This window comes from Pseudopodoces humilis, chromosome 3 (assembly GCF_049639895.1).
Source record: "Pseudopodoces humilis isolate 2021_Gansu_Grassland_sample_001 chromosome 3, ASM4963989v1, whole genome shotgun sequence".
NCBI classification, from domain to species: Eukaryota; Metazoa; Chordata; class Aves; order Passeriformes; family Paridae; genus Pseudopodoces; species Pseudopodoces humilis.
Window position 1 is genome coordinate 2,453,497 of NC_142202.1, and position 18,059 is coordinate 2,471,555.

Here is an 18,059-nt window from a genome sequence, read left to right on the forward strand (position 1 = left end):
CCAGCTGCATCAATGTGGAAGCCCAAAACAACATCATATTTAATTACAAGTTCATAAACTGCATTTACATTCTGTTTCTGTGTACCCAAAGCTTCTCATGAATGTGGGAGGACAAATTGTCTGGCATGAGAAGAAACAGAGGGATTTGGAATAATGATGTGCTGAGCAGAGAGGGAGCAACAGTGAAAGAGCCACACGGCCCATGTGGGCAGCAGAAGTGAGAGTGGGGCATCTCAGGCAGGATCCCACAGCGGGACTGGCAGCTCTCTGTGGGGTCAGTGGGGCTGTAAGAGAGACTTGGGGAAAACAGAGCCAGTGTTTCTCTAAAATCACAACCACCCATGAGTGCGTGGGAAATGGATTTGATCACAGTATAAATAAGGACAGAAGTGCCGAGTTCTTGTCCAAGCTCACTTGTTCCTGACCAAACACGTTATGTTGTATGGACACGTGGGGTCTAAACAATGGATCTGCCTATGGCTGCAGCAGCTGCTGGGCCCAATCTCTCTTTCATATCCTACAGATTAATAAAGCTGGTGCTAAATGACCTTGGCTTTACAAGTGATGTGAACCATGAGTGTCTGTGGCACATCTGAGACCACTGGGCTGGGCCAGAGTTGTGGACATCCCTTCAGCTGTGTCCTCTGGCATCGTGTTCATCATCAGACTGAGCAATCACAGCTTTCTCCCCCCATCTGCAGGGCCTCCTGAGATGTGTGAGAAACAGATCCCTCACTCTGCCCTAAATATTTGCCACCAATACCTTCAGTCAGGGCCTCCTGAGGACTCAGAAGTCAGGCTCTGTAACTCAGTCTCTGTCCATCAAAGAAATCACTTTCTTCATTGTTTTCCTTCCCAGGCCTCTTCTCCAAATGCAGGTACTTGAGTCCTCAAGTAGTCAGGCTTGGTCTGAGCCAACAACAGCAGGGCAATGAGGATGAGGTTGGGTTGTTCTGTGGCATTTTATGTTTTCTAGGCACAACATCTCCTCTGCAATTGCAGATTTATTAGAAACAAGACTGAATAATGTAACTGCAATTAATATTTCCTTGTTACTCTTCTTTAAATAAAGCCATTGGAAAATGGGAGTGAATCTAAGGACATTGTGTCTGTTCTTTTCATAAAGTCTAGTGCTGACATAGCTACTAAATAATGACTTTTTTTTTATATTTACATGTTATTATTAATAGACATGTTACAGACATAAGTAATAGACAATAGTGTTTCCCTGATAAATCCCCTTAAATGTATCTTTTTATTACTTTTATGTTTGGGGTATTTTTAATAGACACATTCCTAGTGGCATTTTTCTACCTCAGGAAGAGCAACAGATGTCCAGTTCTTTTTTCTGAATAATCTTCAAGAACAGGACTGTGTGGTTGGTGACAGGAGGGTATCTTACTTTGAATTTTTAGTGATGATAATGCCAGTTATAGCAGGCAGGTGCTTCAGTATCAGTGTCTTTGTAGTGACCCTTGGAAACATCCTTAAAATCTGTGACGTTTTTAGCTGTGCTGACTTTCCTTGCCACCTCTTAGTGGTTGGTTTGGTACATCTTCACCCAGGACAAACATTCAATGTCACCTTTCTCTGCCTGTCAGCGCTGTCCCTGCCTGCCCTGATCACATTTACATTGATTAATATGTTGTGCTGAGTAATGAACCCTCCCCAAACTTTGTATAAGTGCATTTGCTCTGCAAATGACAGCAGCTCACTTCAACTTCAGACCCAGTTCTTTCAGAGGTGCATCCAGGTCTTCCTCCTTCTACACTCAGGAGAGTAAAGTCACTGATCTGAAACCAGCAACATGTTAAACACAGCCCAGATTTTGGCTTTAAAGCAGTGTTTGCATTGGAAGAAATTTAAAATGGGGGAAATTCCTTCAGGAAAGGCAGCCAAGGCCTGGGTTTTTGTAGTTACTTTCTTTTCAGTGGTCAGAATCCCTGTCCTCTGCTGAACATGAGGAGAGTCATGTCCCTCTCCCTTTTATATCAGGAGTTAGCAGCAGCAAAGGTCCATCCTTCCAAGAATTATAGCTCTTCATCCTGGTCTTTAAACTGTGTTTTAGTGGGAAGGTACCTATGGAAAACAAGGACATTTTTCATATTCTAACGCTTACTCCACGTGCAACAAAAGGGAATTGCATCCCATTTGCCAAGCTCTGTTCCTAGATGCATATTCTGATGAAAATCCTTTCTCATCATGCTTTCCCCACGTTTTCAAAGCGCTTCAGAAGTGTTGTGGGATCTGCTGGAATAAGGTGTTGTTATTAAAGGTGTGCAGGTGAAACCATCCATCTTGATTTTTCCCTTTATCCACTGGGGTGGACAAATCAAATCTTTTGTCTCTTTGGGGGGTGGAGAGACGTAATTTTTACTAAATTTCACAACAATAGGCTGAGGAAATTATCTTCCTATTTCTGCTGTGTCTGGAATTCTGCTTTAGTCAGTCTCTGGTAAAGATTTCAGCTCTGCACTCCTGCATTGCCTACCTTCCCCAGAAAAATTAATTCCTTGCAGAAACTTGTGTGCTGTTTGAATTTTTGCATGTTTGTATGTTCTGTGTGAAGCTGTAGCAATGCCTTAGCCACATACATTTGAAGGAAACGTTAAAAAAAAACCCAAATCCCCAAGCCTCAGTACCAGTGCAAGGGATCTGGTGCTATGGAGCTGCTGTACCCCTTTTGTCTGAGTCTGCTGTGAACAGAAATCAAGGGCATTAAAATCTTGGGGTGAAACCCATCCTTTCTTGCCAGCTGATGTGTTTTTTTCAGCATCAAATGATTTGAATCAAATGATTTGATTGAAATGAGTTGCAAACTTTTCCACACAGATGCCATTACATTTTTGAACCATTTCTCGTGGTGCGTGACAAAGAATTTATGCTGTTAAAGCAGCCCCCAAATTGCAGCTGATAATTCCAGGAGGTCTGACAGAGCAGCAGTGCCCTGCTGGTTCTAATGCTGCTGGGTGGTGGTGCTGTCCCTCTGCGTTCCAGCATGGACATGAAACCTGGAGCAATTAGCATTTGAGGAAATGCTACTGTAGCTTTTAAAGTATTTTTACTTTGCTACTGTCTAGTTCATTAAAAAGGGTTTTCAAGCTCCCAGTAACAGAATTACTATTGACAGTTTATTTAGAACCATAATTCCAGTGCTTTCCAGAAGATCCAGTGTGGTCCATGGTCACAGCCTGTCCATCTCCAATGTATTTACAGCTCCTTGGATTCATCCCCCTCAAATTCTGAAGGGCCAAACCCACCAGTTTTTGTGAACTGGATCCACCAGCTTCCAAAGTTCTTGGAGAATTACAGAGCTGTCAGCTGCCATCTGACTGTTCCCGTGGCTGGAAGGATGCTTCACGTGCAGGTGTGCTAAATTTATAATTGCAATTTATAGACAGCAGTGCAGGGCCAGGCTGGCAGGTAAACACCGACGAGCGGCACAGCTTGGGCGGGAGCTGTAAGCGCACAAGGAGCAGTTTGTGAGGGATCAGCAGCTGCTTGGGGTCCAGCTCCTTGGAACAGAAACTGTCTGGGCTCTCCTGTGTCAGCTCCCTCTGCCCAAACAGGCATTGCAGTGTTGGGATGAAGTGCTGCCCTCTGACACCCCAGGTGTTCGTGTTCTCTGCTCACCATGACTCAGGGGATCCTCAATAATAAACTCCAATACAATTCAGATAATGTATTCTGTTTCTAAGTTATTACTGGTGTTATTGTTGGATTTACAGGCTGCTTGCCAGGAGGCCTTTACTCTAGGACAAGAAGAACAGTGGAAAACCAGAAAAGGGAAAAATCCTCCCCCTCTGATCCCAAAGTCATCCCTGTGTCGCAGCTTCTTATTCAGGGAGACTTTAAAACTTGGATTAGGACACATCAATAGGAGAGAGTTATGTTTTTCCTTAAAGACAGTTTGTCTGTGAGCTTCTGAAAGTTTGGATCTTTGCAAAAAAGTTTTTTGAGTCATTTTGCAGCACTTTTTTGGGTTGGTTTAGATGGGAAACATTTCAAGAGTATTATGTAAAGCAGGAACAATCCAGCAAAGCATATGAGAAACAGGGGTGAAATCCTGGCCCCAGTGATAGGGAAAGCACAGTCTGGAATCAAATCAGGTCCCTTCAGACCCAAAAGTGTATTTATTTGATGTTTGGAGATAACATCAATATGCTGTTTGTACTTGCTGGCAGGATAAAATGGGCATAGAAAGGAAGATCTTTCAGAAAGAAGTTGACAGCTCATGCAATATTTCTATTTAACACAGGGTAAAGGAGATCAAAATTAATTTGGTGTTCTGTCAAGTTCCACAAACACTCCCTAGCTGAAGTGTGGTGTGTTTTCATTTAGGGTGGGTTTGCACTGGAGTTAAACAGGATGTTGGGATCCACCAGAGAGTCTGGGAGAGAAGCACTTATTTCCAGTTGTGTTTTTCAGTGTTTTGAACTGAACAGTTTCTAGCTCCAGCTCTCACATTAAGACTGATTTTGTTCCAGGTTGATACTCTAGAAAGAGTTCCATGGAAACACTTGTGAAAAACTGTTATATTTGACCAAGAAGGGGAAAAAAAAAAGCCAACAAACTAACACCCCAGCTGAAAATCAGCCGTTATAATTTGAGTGTAATTTGATTCAGGTGCTTTCAACAGGTGCCCCTTGTTAGAGAGAAAAACTCTGGAAACCCTGAAAAGCCCTGGGCAGGGCGGGGCTAGGTCAGTATAATCCTGATTTTCAGCCTTTCCAGAGTGGGTTTAGTTATCTAATTGGACAGCTAAACTTAGTTGATGAGTTTATAGCTAATTACATTTTATTTAAAAATTGCTCTTTAGAATTTTGCTCCTCAGTTTTCTACAAATGAAATGATGGAAAGCTAGATTTGATTTTTAGGCTTTCTCTAGTCAGAGTGAGCTGGTCTTGACCTGAAAGTCCTTTGTCTGCCACCCGTGGATGCATGGAGAACAGAGAGGCTTGTCTCCAAAGGTAAGGTTGTGTCTTCTCTGGATGTATTTTTAGTAACGTTGTGTATTGTTAATGTTAGTATCATTGTTAGTGTAACATTGGTTACACTGTGGTGCATATTATCGGAAGATTTATGCTGGGTTTGTATCTGGTTTTGCTTTGGAAATTAAAATCTTCAAGGCACATCAAAAGTCACATTAAAATATGCACACATGCATGTTTTAAAACATTAACATGTGCATATTAAAAGTTGCATGGCACACTAGTAAAGGCTACGGAGTTAAATATGTCTGTTTTTAATGAAGGAAACAAACATGTTGATAAGACGCTAGATAACAACCTAATGCTGAGGGGAAAGGAAGTTTTCTATTTCCAAAGCCAGTTAATAAGGATATTATTTTGGTTTTCAACATTTTGAGAAGTTATGGGTTTGTGTTTTAGCATTGGGATTGGGAAGTTCTGGAAAACAATTCCTTACCTGAGCTTGCTTCTTGATTTTTATTGCTAAATTGGTGCTTTGAGATGCTGCAGTGCCCTGTGTTATAGAGCCATTGTAGTGCTGAGCAGAGCCCTGGTGTTTCTGCTCTAGGGTTGTGGCTGATGGAATCCAGGGGAGAGAGTGAAAATGGCCATAATGTGAGTGTGGAGAGGGAGAAGGGGGAGGCTGCCACCAAGTCCTAACATGGTCCCAGTTTTGTAGCTGCAAACTGGGGGAAAATTGAAGCTTTCTTTTGACTCTACAGACTGAGATGAAATTTGTGTGTGTTTTTAGCTGGAGTGTGTTGGAAGTAGAAAATCTCCTGGTCAGAATAATTGTGGGTGTTTAGTTTAGAAGGAATTAGTTTGTGAGAGGCACTGGAATAGTCTTAAAGAATAAAAGGTTACAAGGCAATCATTCTTCTCCATATTTGCCAAGTGTTGAACAAGAAATAATTGACTTAATTACTAGCAAGGTTGATTTTTTAATTTTTTTGGTAATTATTTTTAGTGCAGATGTAAACTCCCTAACCATGGGGATGAGCTGCTGAGAGCAATTGTATAACCTTGCAATTAGAGGTGTTAAATAACAAGATGGAAAAACACCTGTTTAAAAATCATGCAGGTACACCTGAACCTGATTCAGGGCCTGAGGATGGACTCTCCAATCTCTCAGGATCCTTTCCACTTGATGGTCTTGTGGTTTTGGGAACAGCCTTCAGTTTCGTGGTAAAGAAGTTAAAATGGTGACTATTTCCAGCAGCATTTGTTTTATTTATTCACATAGTCCTTAATCCCTAGATTTATTGAAAGAAAGTGCAAACCTAGCAAGAACTTTTAAGGAAGGTACTTTTGTTTGGGTTAAACTTTGCCAGACTTTCTGGGCTGACTGAATTAAGGGATAGAGAAGCTGCTGTTCTCAGAATCATTGAATAGGTAACACCTGTGGGTGGCTGCAGGTGGAAGCAAAGACCCACAATCCCAGGCACCCAGTTCTTGAAAACAAAAATGGGAGACTCTGAGGCATGTAATCCTAGGAATTGCTTGCACATCCTTGCTTTTCCCTCCTGTTTGAGGTAGTGTTTGCTGTTCTTTACATAATGGAAGTCTGGATCCCTCTGTTCCCTGTTGAATGTCCCACCCACAGATCTTGGAAGCCTGATGGGAAGTTGTCTTTGACTTGTCTCATACTGTCCCTTACTGAGCCACCAAAAAGCAAAAATATGGTTGAAAATGAGGAAAATCAGGGCTGTAAGTTGCAGTTTATTTGTGGTTTTTTTGAGGTGCTTACTTTTCCTGAAAAGAGTTTGTGCCCATATCTGGAAGCTTTGCTCACTTCTTAAAACAGTGGCACAGAGTATTTCTAAAACAATGGGATGGTGAATGCACTGAAGTTGTGTCCCTGTCTGGCTCAAAAATCACTTTATGGAGACCATTTCTGCTTCTTGGTTCGTTTTGTTATTTTCCTACCTGTAAAAATAAGAGTTCAGGCTTCAGGCCAAATGAATTGATAAGTTGTGGATTGCATTTTGATTGCTGTTATTTGTAAATCAACTCTATTTTAAGATTTAGAAGGTAATTAATTAATGTTAAATGTTGGGCATGAGGAGGTTGGTTCTGCAAGCTTGTATGTGTCTTAAGTATTGGAAATAGTTATGATTAGAAAAGGAGGGTTAAGGAACTTATTCACCACATAGATTTTTGCTTTACTACTTTATTTTTATCCCAATTATATATCAGTAGTGGCTGAGTAATTGTGCTTGATATAGAAAAAAACAGCCTTAAAGACTTGATGTGTTTTCCAGCTTTATAAGTTTTTTATTCCATTATTGGAATCTTGCTCTAAATGCAGTTTGTCACCTTTTTAATTATTGGAGAGGAGAACACCCCACAACTCATTTAATTTCTAAATATGAAATCAAACATTTTGATTGAAACTGATGATCTTTGATTATATTTTCTCATTGGAAAATTTGTCTGAGGCTTTTCTGTTCCTGTAAAAATAAATTGTGAGGTACAAATTCTGTAACAAAGCTGGGAAAAGTTTCATCCCAAGTCCTCTGACCATTACTAATGAAAAAAACCAGTCTGTGTTTGCTCTTGTTTGTAGAGAAATTCTGCTGTATTTTGACCTCATTTCCATCTTTCAGCCAAAGCTCTTGGCAAAAGGCACCTACTGCTTTTGGAACCGCATTGTGAAGCGGGATCAACATCTCCATAGGCAGTTCTCCATCAGTACAACATGAATATAATTTTTAATAGTCCATTTTATCACTGGTTTTATTTGCAGCCCCACTGTGCCATAATTAGGGATGATCTGTGCTGCAGTAATTTAGACTCCCAACTTTACCTCATCCTTGGCCCAGCATTCTTCTTTCTTGCCTGTCCTGTGTGTGCCGGAAAGCTCTGGTGAGGAAAGTCAGGAAGGAAAAGAAGATATCCAAGGAGTTGGCAGTCAGACATGGATTTAATGTGTGATGCTGACACAGTTGCTTCATCTAAGTGGGTTTTTCCTCCCTTATGCTCCCAAAGCTGACTCTTCCCAAGCTTTCCCTGTCCCACAGCACCTCTGCAGGTGTTGCCTGGTCCCTGCTGGGGTCAGGTGGGATCAATGAGCCCTGCAGCATCTCCCCCTTCTCCATTTCCATGTTCTCAAATCTGTTCCCATACCTGTGTCAGCTGATCTTTGATCCAGCAAACAATTCTCTGTTGTGGTTGTTGTTTGCTGCCTGTGTTGGGCTGTGATAGGAGCGCTCTTACATCTGTACATGTTAATCTGCCCGTGCTGAGCCGTGCCCCTGGGTGGCCTTGTCATCCACAATCAGTGTCAGCCTTCCCTGTGCTTAGTGTTTGGGCTTAAATAATCATATTTTACTTCTTGGAGACATTGCTTTGCAGCAGACCATGGAATGCCAAGTGGACGTTATCATTTGTTTGGCCCTGCTCCTGGGGCACCTTAAAAGTTTTGCTGTTTATTGAAAAATCCACCTCCTTTAGGTGAGGAGATAAATTAGATTTTTTTTTTTTTACTATCAGAAAATGTGACAAGAGGCTTCTTGCATATTGCAGTGACTGAAAAAATAAAGCACTGCTAGCTCACGTTTACAATTCATCATTTTAGTTTGGATACAAGTTATTCACAATTCTTTGCTTTGGAGGTGACTGAAAAATCTCATAGTCCCACATTTCAGGGAGGAGGGATATAGAAGAGGACAATTGCTCTCATAATGTTTGGTTATATCCATGCTTTTTCTGTGTTGAAAGATGAAAAAGATAAAAGGGAAAGCACTGTTTATGAAATGTAGCCTTCCTATATACTGGGAGTTATGAATTTGGCTTAAGCAACAGGTGAGGGTTCAGTAATTCTCATTTTATTGACATGCTTTACCCATTCTAACCTGTTTTCTAGAGCAGAAATGTTCTAGATGTGCAATTTCTGTTGTGGTTTCTAGAGCCTGGAATTGCTCACAGCAGTTCATTTTCTCTAGATTTGAGTAGGAGAGTCCTATTTGATTTGTAGAGCAAAAGAATTTAAAGAAAAAAATGAGCTTTTATTTGAAAATATCTGTTTTTTTTCCTTAGTTAAGTTTGTCATAGGCTCACGGCTTATCTGTAGGTAGTTGTTTGTCCTAGAAACCATCATGGTTACTAAATATATGGAATTAAAAAAAATCAAGGTTGTGCTGAAATGAATGTAGTTAAAATTCAGAAAGAGAGATTCCTTAATTAACTTAATAAAATTACTAATGGAAGCATTTTAACTGCTAAATTTAATTTACTTGTCAAGATATCAGGCTACAAAGAGGAGGGAAGAGTGGAAACTCTGCTTTCCATTATGATGTACTCTATTATAGAATAAATTTGCTTAAAATGAAATATATCACAAAAAGCCATCAATGACATCTTAATTTGGAACAGCCAGTTGAAAAGTAATTAGACTGTGAAGCAATCAGTTCTAGTAAATCAGTGTTTCCCTTTACATAAACATACGTTTTTGCTATTTATAAATAGGAGAGACTTCCAGAGTCTCAAGTAGCAAGGATTTTGATTGTGTTTCTACTGTATGTGTGTTCTATTTTACATCAGAAAACTGTCAAAACAAAAGGAATTTGGGTTTGATTGGGAATTGATCCAGGGAAATGCTGGAGCAGAGGTTTCATTTTAACTGTTTCCTTTATGAACATGGTTCCGTGGGGCATCCTGTTCCCACTGACAGAAGTTCATCTGTGATGGCACATTTTCTTTCAAAATTAGCCTAAACCCACTTCTAGGAAAGTCAAAAATTTATAAACACTGGAGAAAATTTCACCTTAAAGATTCAAGCTGTCTATTCCTGCATTTATCCTTCTAGGACCCTTAGTTTGGATGGCTGTGAGTGAATCCCATATTCCAGGGCCTGGGTGTTTTCTTATGGAAAGGCAACTCAGCACACCTGTTATGCCTGGAGTTTAAAGCTGGTGTTGTGGGATCTGATCAATGCCAGGAACTTCACTCCCAAATGGAGCTGTGTGAATGGAAGCTATCAATTTTACTTTTCTGAAGGGGGATGCTTGTGGCAAGGGAGGAAGGAAGAATTCTGTTTCACAATCATAGACATTTTGAAGATAAAGTAGGAAACTCTTGGGCTGTAATTTTTACCAACAAGTTATTAACTTTTTAAACCATATTGACTAACAGAGCATTAAGTGAAATTTGAAAAGAAGTTACTTCCTACATAACACAGGACTCCTGGTACAGCTCAGATCCTCATTGGTTTGAACTGTTATGGTGTTTTCTTTATGGTAAAATCTTTGAGCTCCACAGATTTGCTGCAGCTCTGGTCCGGTTGCCACCACTGAGGTGGGAAAAGAGCTGCTTCCATTTGGAATTGTGCTTGGGGCAGGGGTCTGTAAATGTTAGAGGTACTTGTGGGTGCTCTGGGAAGTGAGTTAGACCAGCATTAAATGATGTTAGTGAATGTGCTGAGAGGGAATACCCAAGGAATTAAAGCAGGACAGTGACACCTGTAGTGAAAACTGAATTTATCAAAGTCTTTGCAGCTGGGAGTTTCTCTCTCTCTCTGCCAGACAACCCATGAATTGAAATTTATTTAGTTTTTCATAATTTAAGAGTGATTTACCTGAGAATTCATAACATCCACACTTTTCAGAGGCAGATTTTGTCTTTCCCAATCAGGCAAAACCAAAGCCTGTTTGACTGGACATGGTTCCCTCTGCTGTCCCAGTACCTCGGAAGAGATGCCAGTGTGAAGGCAGCCTGGGATTAGAGCAGCTTCACGTGCTGTGGCTGCAATGAAATATGCAAGCTCTTTATCCCCAAACTACTTATTCAGAGTGCACAATTGTAAAGGAAAGTGTTATAGTTTAACACAGTGCTCTTAGGAGTTTGCTTTCAGTAAATATGCTGTTTATAACGCAGCTTTTTTGCAAGTAGCAAGTTTATTATTAATTCTAATTTAATCTCTTTGGTTTTGAATGCATATGTTTTTGGTGATTTCAGAAGTTAAGCTGGAGGCATTAGTGAAAATGCAGCATGTTCCATTAATTGTTGTGTGCATTCTTCTGAAAAATTTATCATTGAATGTGATTTCTTTTATGTCACTGGAAAATAATTCTTTGATGTACGTCTCTGGATTTTCATAGTGCTGGTCTGAACCCAGTGGTAGTGCACAGATTTTTTTGCCTTTCACCTGTTTTGATGACAAACACATTAGTTTGGAATCACAAAAATGAAGTTGTTCCTTTAGTTGAGGAAAGCCCTGTTGGTTTCTTTAGTCAGCAGCAGAGCTGCATCTGCAGCAAGTTTCACCTTTTTGGGGGCAATAGTGATGAGCTGCTCCAAGTCCTGGAGCAGGAGAGGCTTTGCTGAGCAGAGAGGATGTGCAGGCAGGGGTGCCATCCCTAATTACTGCCTGCTACAGGGCTGTGCTCTCCAGATTCTCTGGCATGTGAGAAAGCTCCAGCTTTAAAGATGAATTGGTTACTGTTCAGTACAGAATCTGCTGTTTCTGGATTGTGTTCTTTGGGAGTTCTCACCTCCTTTTCTCCTTAATAAACTTGCAGGTTATGGTAATTTTTGTTGTCTTCATGGTGATGCTATGGGGGCAAAAGGCAGCTGAAAGTGCTGCTGTTACCACAACTGTCTGTCTTGCTTCTCTTCTGCTGCCTTTCATTCATCACAGAGCAAGAGAAGAATAAACAGAAGAAAAGCCGGTTATATTTTGATGTGAGCACAGTGTGCATCATGACCATGACTTGTGTATCAGAGAGCTTCAGTTTCCTGTTGACTTGGTGGCATGATATTTAACATTCTCTTTTATAAGTTTGTTGTTTACAGCAATTTAGTATTTCTGCTTAGACTAATGATTACAGCAGAGTCCACCCGGGAGAGTTCAGCCTCCAGCCTTTGAAGGCCTCATTTGAACATCTTTGCAACTGTAAGGAATGGCTTGAGGCTGTGCTATTTAACACAAAAGAGGAAAAACCCAATGAAAAAAACAACAACGGAAAAAAACCCCTCTTCTTGTTTTTGTTTGTCCTTATTCTGGATTGTTAATGGCTCTCAAAATATAGGTCAAAGATATGTGGATATGTAGTAAATAAAGGCTGGGGCTGGTGCAGCTGTTACTGGAGGGTATGAGGCACTTTGTCTGGAGGCACAGAGTGTTTAACACAACCTCATCCCTTCCTACCATTCCTATTCCTGCTCGTTCTTTGGTCTGTTGGCTCATACCACACCAGCCACTCTCTCTCCAGCTTCTTGTGATCCCCTTCTGAGGGGCACAGAGAACGTGCAGTACAAACACACTTTGCACTCATCTCAGGTAGTTTCCCTCAGTAATTAGCATTCCGTGATGTGCTTTGTCTTCCTGGATTCTTCATTCTCATTGAGTAGTTGGTTACTTGGAAAGAAAATTCTGTGTGTGGGCAGAGGATTTGAATTCAGCTCGTGGGGTAGAGTCCAGCCTGGTTTCTGTGTGTCCTGCTGACATCACCCTCCGTGCTGGGTATTGAATGACCTGTCCCCACCTGTGTGGTTCAAGGTGACTTTATATTTATTTTCACAAGCTGTGATTTGTATCCTGGTACTTATTTATTTATTTGCACTTCTGTCTGTGCTTGGCATCACTGAGGGTTTAACAGAGGTGATCCCAGCTGGAGCCCTCTGTATTTGCGTACTGTGGCTGCCACAGTGATCCCTTGCTGAGGCACTCATTTGAGGAGTCAAAAATATGAAAAAGTATGTTGTTTTAAATACACAATATCATAGATGGATTAAATTATTTTTTTCAGACACATTACAACAGTTCAGAAGTATTGTCATTTAGTGTTGTTGGTTTGGTTGTTTTCCTTCTTTCCTTCCAACCTACCCCCTATTCCTTCATTTGCCTTAGCACAGGTTATAGACTTTATTAATTTGGATATAATGGAAGAACAGGCCAAGGGGAAGCAGCTGCAAGGCAACTTTTAAGTGTAAATTATAGCATGGTACATGAACTTGATGGTATAAATCTCATAGCACTTAATAGGTTTGGGGCACTAAAATATTGTGCGGGACACAATCTGTGTTGGGAAGTCTCATTTCCCATTGATCTGGATGTAAATATCTTCCTGATTGGAGTTGATTCCCTGGAACCTCAGGTTAATGAGGAAAGTTTCTGGAGAGCCACAGTCCTTGGTGCTGTCATTTGAGGTTTTTCAGAGTGTGCTGAGTTGGTAGGGTACAAGATCCCAGCTGGATATGTCTGTCCCAGGGATAAAACTAAAGGATTTTTCTAGGAATCTCTGCCTTTTGGAAGGAGATAAACCTTTGGTGTCTTTCTCTGCACGTGCTGAATGTTGTCCTTACATTTTGCATGTAATTTAGGTTTTTTTTCCTCCCAATGAATATGAATACTTAAAATAGCTTTTAATATATCCACAGAAGGAATTGCATAAATAGACTTTTGCAATTTATGTTGAAATTTTCTAACTAAATATAGTTATTATCTTATGTGTTTTCAGCACCTTCCTAACCGGCTTATTACATCATGGGCTGATGACCTTAACTCTGCTGTCTAGAAAGAGAAAATGAAATTAGAAAGGGAAATGAGCTTCCACAGGAAGCAAAGCCGGGGAAAAACAGACTTCAACTGCAAATGGGCAGCATCTCAGTTTCAGGCAGGTTCTGCAGAGGTGGGTTCCACTGCCATTCCAGAATGGTCCCATTGATAACCAGGTGGAGCAGCTTCTTGGGGGACAAGGCAGAGAGAGAGACCATGACAAACAAATCTTTCAGGCACGCAGATGATGTCAGCCACTCTATATTTTTTTAAGCACTTGTTTTTCCTAAGAAAATCAGGGATTTGATGCTTTTGCTACTGTTTTGGTTGTTGTTCTTAATGTATTAAGTAGCTCTTGGAGTAACCGCCTTCATGTGTCTGTGGTCCCCAGGACAGCACTGATGATAATGGCAATAATACTTATCACTTAAATGACATTTTACAAATTCCAAGTGTTGGGCAACAAACATTAATTAGCTCTCACAAGAGCCTGGCTGTGAAGTAGGTAAGTGCTGCTATTCCCCAGTGGCACACAAGGAATCAAAAGCAGAGAGGTAAATCCTTCAGGGAGACACTAGCACTCGGCAGGAACTGAGGCTGGTGACTTTCTGCTTCCCAGTTTGTGTCAGAGTATGCGCTGCCTGCATCACAGTTTTAAAATGTGCTTCTGAATTCACAGAAAATAACCTGGCACATAGGTTCTGCGGTTCTTGCACCTTCATGAGGAGCTTATATGGCTGTGGCAGAGATTCACAGGGAGACTGCTCCTGTGCCCTGGTCTCAAACCCAAATTTTGCTGTTATGCTATCCTTTAACACTCTTCTTTGGGCATGCCCAGAGGTGTGGTGGGCAGAAGAATTCAGAGAGCAAGTTGAGGTGTCAGTGTGATGAAATTATCCGCACACAGGTCAAAATGGACTTTTTTTTAATGCAGAGATGCTATATCTGAAGTTCAGAGTGATGTACCAGCAATGTCTGGTGATAGTGCTGGGAAGAGCAAGATTGTAAGTCAAAATCATAAAATCAAAACCATAGCAGAATGGTTTGGATTGGAAAAGATTTTAAAACCCATCTCATTCCAGCCCCTCTGGTGTGGGCAGAGACACCTTCCACTATCCCTGGCCTTGGGCACTTGCAGGGATGGGGCAGCCACAGCCTCTCTGAGCAGCCTGTGCCAGGGACTCGCCAACCCCACAGGGAAGATTTTGTTCTTAATATCCAATCTAAACCTGTCTGTCAGTCTGAATCCATTCTCCTTGTCCTATCACTCAATCCCTTGTAAACAGCCCCTCTCCCTCTTTCTTGTAGACTCCCTTCAGGTACTGGAAGGCCACAATTAGGTCCCCCCTAAGCTCTCACTTTTCCAGGCTGAACAAAATGCAGGGATCTTCCCTAGATCTGTCCTAGATTGTCATGGAGACACTTCTATAGCTGTTTTGATCACTATGTGCCTTGATTGCATCGAGTGAATTACATTCACAAGTCCCTCCTCTTCCCAAATTCCTGGCTTTTAAGCTTCTCTCAGAAGTCACCAGTAATTTTTTTCCAAGGAAGTTACTGCAGCAGGGCAGTGATGGTGATCTGTGTCCCTGTGCCAGCCATCCCTGTATCCTGGTAATAGCCAGACAGAGCCAGGGTTCCAGGGTTTGGTAGGCTCTGGGTCCATTTATATAATGAGATCCCCATCATGGAAATTTTGCAGTCTGTAATAAAATCATGTTTAATAAAGCATTTCTGTCTTTCACCACTGTTGTATCTTAAAATAGTTTTTATTGATCAGCAGATGCAGCGTCTCTCAATGTTCTAGGGTGTAGTAAATGTCCCTTCTGTCTTTTGGTGACCCTGTAGATCAGATATTAACAGCTCAAGTTCTGCATTTTCTGCTGGAAAATACATTTCTGAGCAGGGTATTTTGCATGTCTGAAATCCAGAGCTTGAATGTCCACCTACAGGTGGGAGGTGTCCCTGCCTGCGGCAGAGGGCTGGAACTGGATGAGTTTTAAGGTCTCTCCCAAATGAAACCATTCCATGATCAATCCCCAATCACCTTTCCAGGACATTGCCCCATCTGCATTAAAGATGTCATGGATCAGATCAGTGGAGCCAAACTGACACTGCTTTCAAAGTCTCTCTGGCTTTCCCAGATTCTGTGCAAATGTCCCTTCATTTTTTGTGCTGTGGGTATTGGCAGCTACTTTGATTGAAAGCTGAAAAAAGCAGTTACAGGTGTTTTCAAGTTTGGTACCTTGAAAATACATAGCAAATTAATTATCTTTGAATTCCATACTTTTTAATTTTCCATCCATTCTCTTTGCTTGTGCAAAGACAGAAGAGGAAACTCAGAACTGTAGGCAGCTTCCTGGCTATTTGAAACAATTTTAGGGACAAGGCAATGGATTAAAGCTCTATGTGAATGCTGCTCACAGTGAAGGCAGTTGTGGAGATATTTGTCTCTGTTTTTATGAGTAGCCAAAGGATCATCAGTAAACATGATTAAATTCAAAAAGCTGTGAAGAAGAGGCACTCGTGTGTGTGTGTGAAGTCAATAATTGCAACAAACCCATATTGTCTTGCAATTACAAAGGTGCCTGTGCAGTCCATGTTGGTATTTGATTAAGGAGAGAGGAAAAAGCTCAGTGCAAGCCAAATGCCTTCAGAAAACTCAGCAGAATGTGTGTTCTGAATGTACTTGAGTGAATCTAAATACTGAAACACACATGACAAATAGAAATCATGTAGTGCTTGGAGACCTCTACAACCTCAAATCATTACTCACAATTTATTTGCTTTTCTCTCTGTAAATCAAAACTTTATTGTTTGAAGATATTTATGGCATTCAATTTCCTCTTCTTTTAGTGGGGCTATAGGAAAAAAGTGAACAATTTCAGTGCTTTGTCTTTGCTTTTCTCCACATTTTAGTGTGTGCTGTGGCACATGGAAATGTGTGCAGGTGTATGAAGAAAATAGTGTCGTGTAGTTCTTAATCTTTGATCCAACCAAATTTTGCCTTTTCATTTGTATGCTCCCATCTTCATCCTCTTTGCCCATTTTCCTGTCTGTGTTCCTGATATTCTTTTTATTTAAGTTTTTGCTTCTTGGATTTTTTATCCCCTTTCCCTTTCAGAGTCCTCTGTTCCTGGAGGTGAAACTCTGACACACTAAACCAATGTGCCATTTCATTCCCTGATTTTTATGAATCTCTTAATTTTGTGCTCTGAGTGCAGGTGCTGTTTTCTGATGAGGTGAAGAATTGGTAGGGGAAAATACAGTTAGCAGTGATTAATACCCAGTGAAAAATAAAATGTGAGAGAGAGGTGAAAAATGCCAATAATGAGCAGGATCACAAAACCAGGGAATGAAGTGGTCCATTGATTTTAGTGTGTCACCCTTTTGTTTCCAGAAATGTAGGTTATAACTCCCAGTGCAGGTAAAAAGGGATTTGATCTCATCCTAGTGCCGGGGTCAGTCCCTGTTTTATGGCTGTGACACAGTTGGGTGTGGGTGACACTTCTTGTTCAGGGAACAGAATCCTGGGACAGCTCGAGGAAAGGTGCATCTGCTGCCTCATACAGGGAAATATCCCATGGATTTCTGCAGGAGTTGGACTTGTGACTTGCACAGACCCTGCATTTACAATTTAAATAAAATCAGTTGCATTCTGCTCTTGTATTAAACGGAATTCTGGAGATTAAGCTCAAGGATTCACAGCAATAAGAATTCCTGAGAAGCCAATCAAATGTTAATCTGTATTAAAGGTGAGACAGCCACTATTTCACACCATATTAATCATTGCTTTGTACACAGTCTCAAACACAAAACTGAATCAGATCTGTCCAGCTCCTGAATTTCTTCAGTCATTTCAAAATGGGACCAAATCAGTAAAAAGTAAAAGAAAACACAGTAATAACCATCACCTCATAAATCACTGATATCTGTGTCATCTCAGTTAGAATTTAAACTGAATTTTGGGGAGTGTAGGGCCAACAACACTCCCTGTGAAAGCGCAGCAGTGCTTCCAAACATTCAAAAGCTGCAGATGAGCTGCATTGCTTATGTTTATTGCTTTGAAGTTTTGAAAAATCCCCTTTCCTTGGCTCTGCAGTGTCACACTTGAAAATATTCAGGTTGGGTTTGTTGTTCATTATATAAAAAATTAACGATCTTGAAAGTATTATCGTGTTTGTTTTAAAGAAGCTATTTTCTATGCTTTAATTAAAAGTTATAATTCACCATCTTTTGACGAAGTTATCTTAAATCTTAATCTTATTGGTAATGGGTACTGGGTCAGATTCAGGGAGACATACAATCCTTATTTAATGCAAACAGTAAAAATATCAGCATTTCTAGAGATATGGTTGAGTTCAATTCATGTGCTGTACTAACTCTGCCTGTTAATTAGAAATATTCTCCTACTTATGCAAGAATACTGGGGGAAAAGGGCATTCTCTTCCTCATTAGATATTCCATGGGAATCACAAATGGACAAAACCAGGCATAATATGATGACTGTTTTGTTATTAAAGCACTTTAATAAGGTTAATGCATCCATATGAATGGTTTTCAAAATAAGTTTCTGTAGTTTTGAAGGTATG

At 40.7% G+C, this 18,059-nt stretch overlaps 1 long non-coding RNA gene across 2 annotated transcripts in view; it reads left to right on the forward strand.

Annotated features, from left to right (window-relative positions):
* Positions 1 to 4,731: 4,731 nt before the first annotated feature.
* LOC148184551 (uncharacterized) overlaps positions 4,732 to 18,059 on the forward strand; it is a 194,531-nt gene continuing 181,203 nt past the window's right edge. For both annotated transcript variants that reach the window (XR_015772220.1, XR_015772221.1), the window contains exon 1: positions 4,732 to 4,970. This is a non-coding gene — a long non-coding RNA (uncharacterized LOC148184551). The remainder of the gene's footprint in view (positions 4,971 to 18,059) is intronic.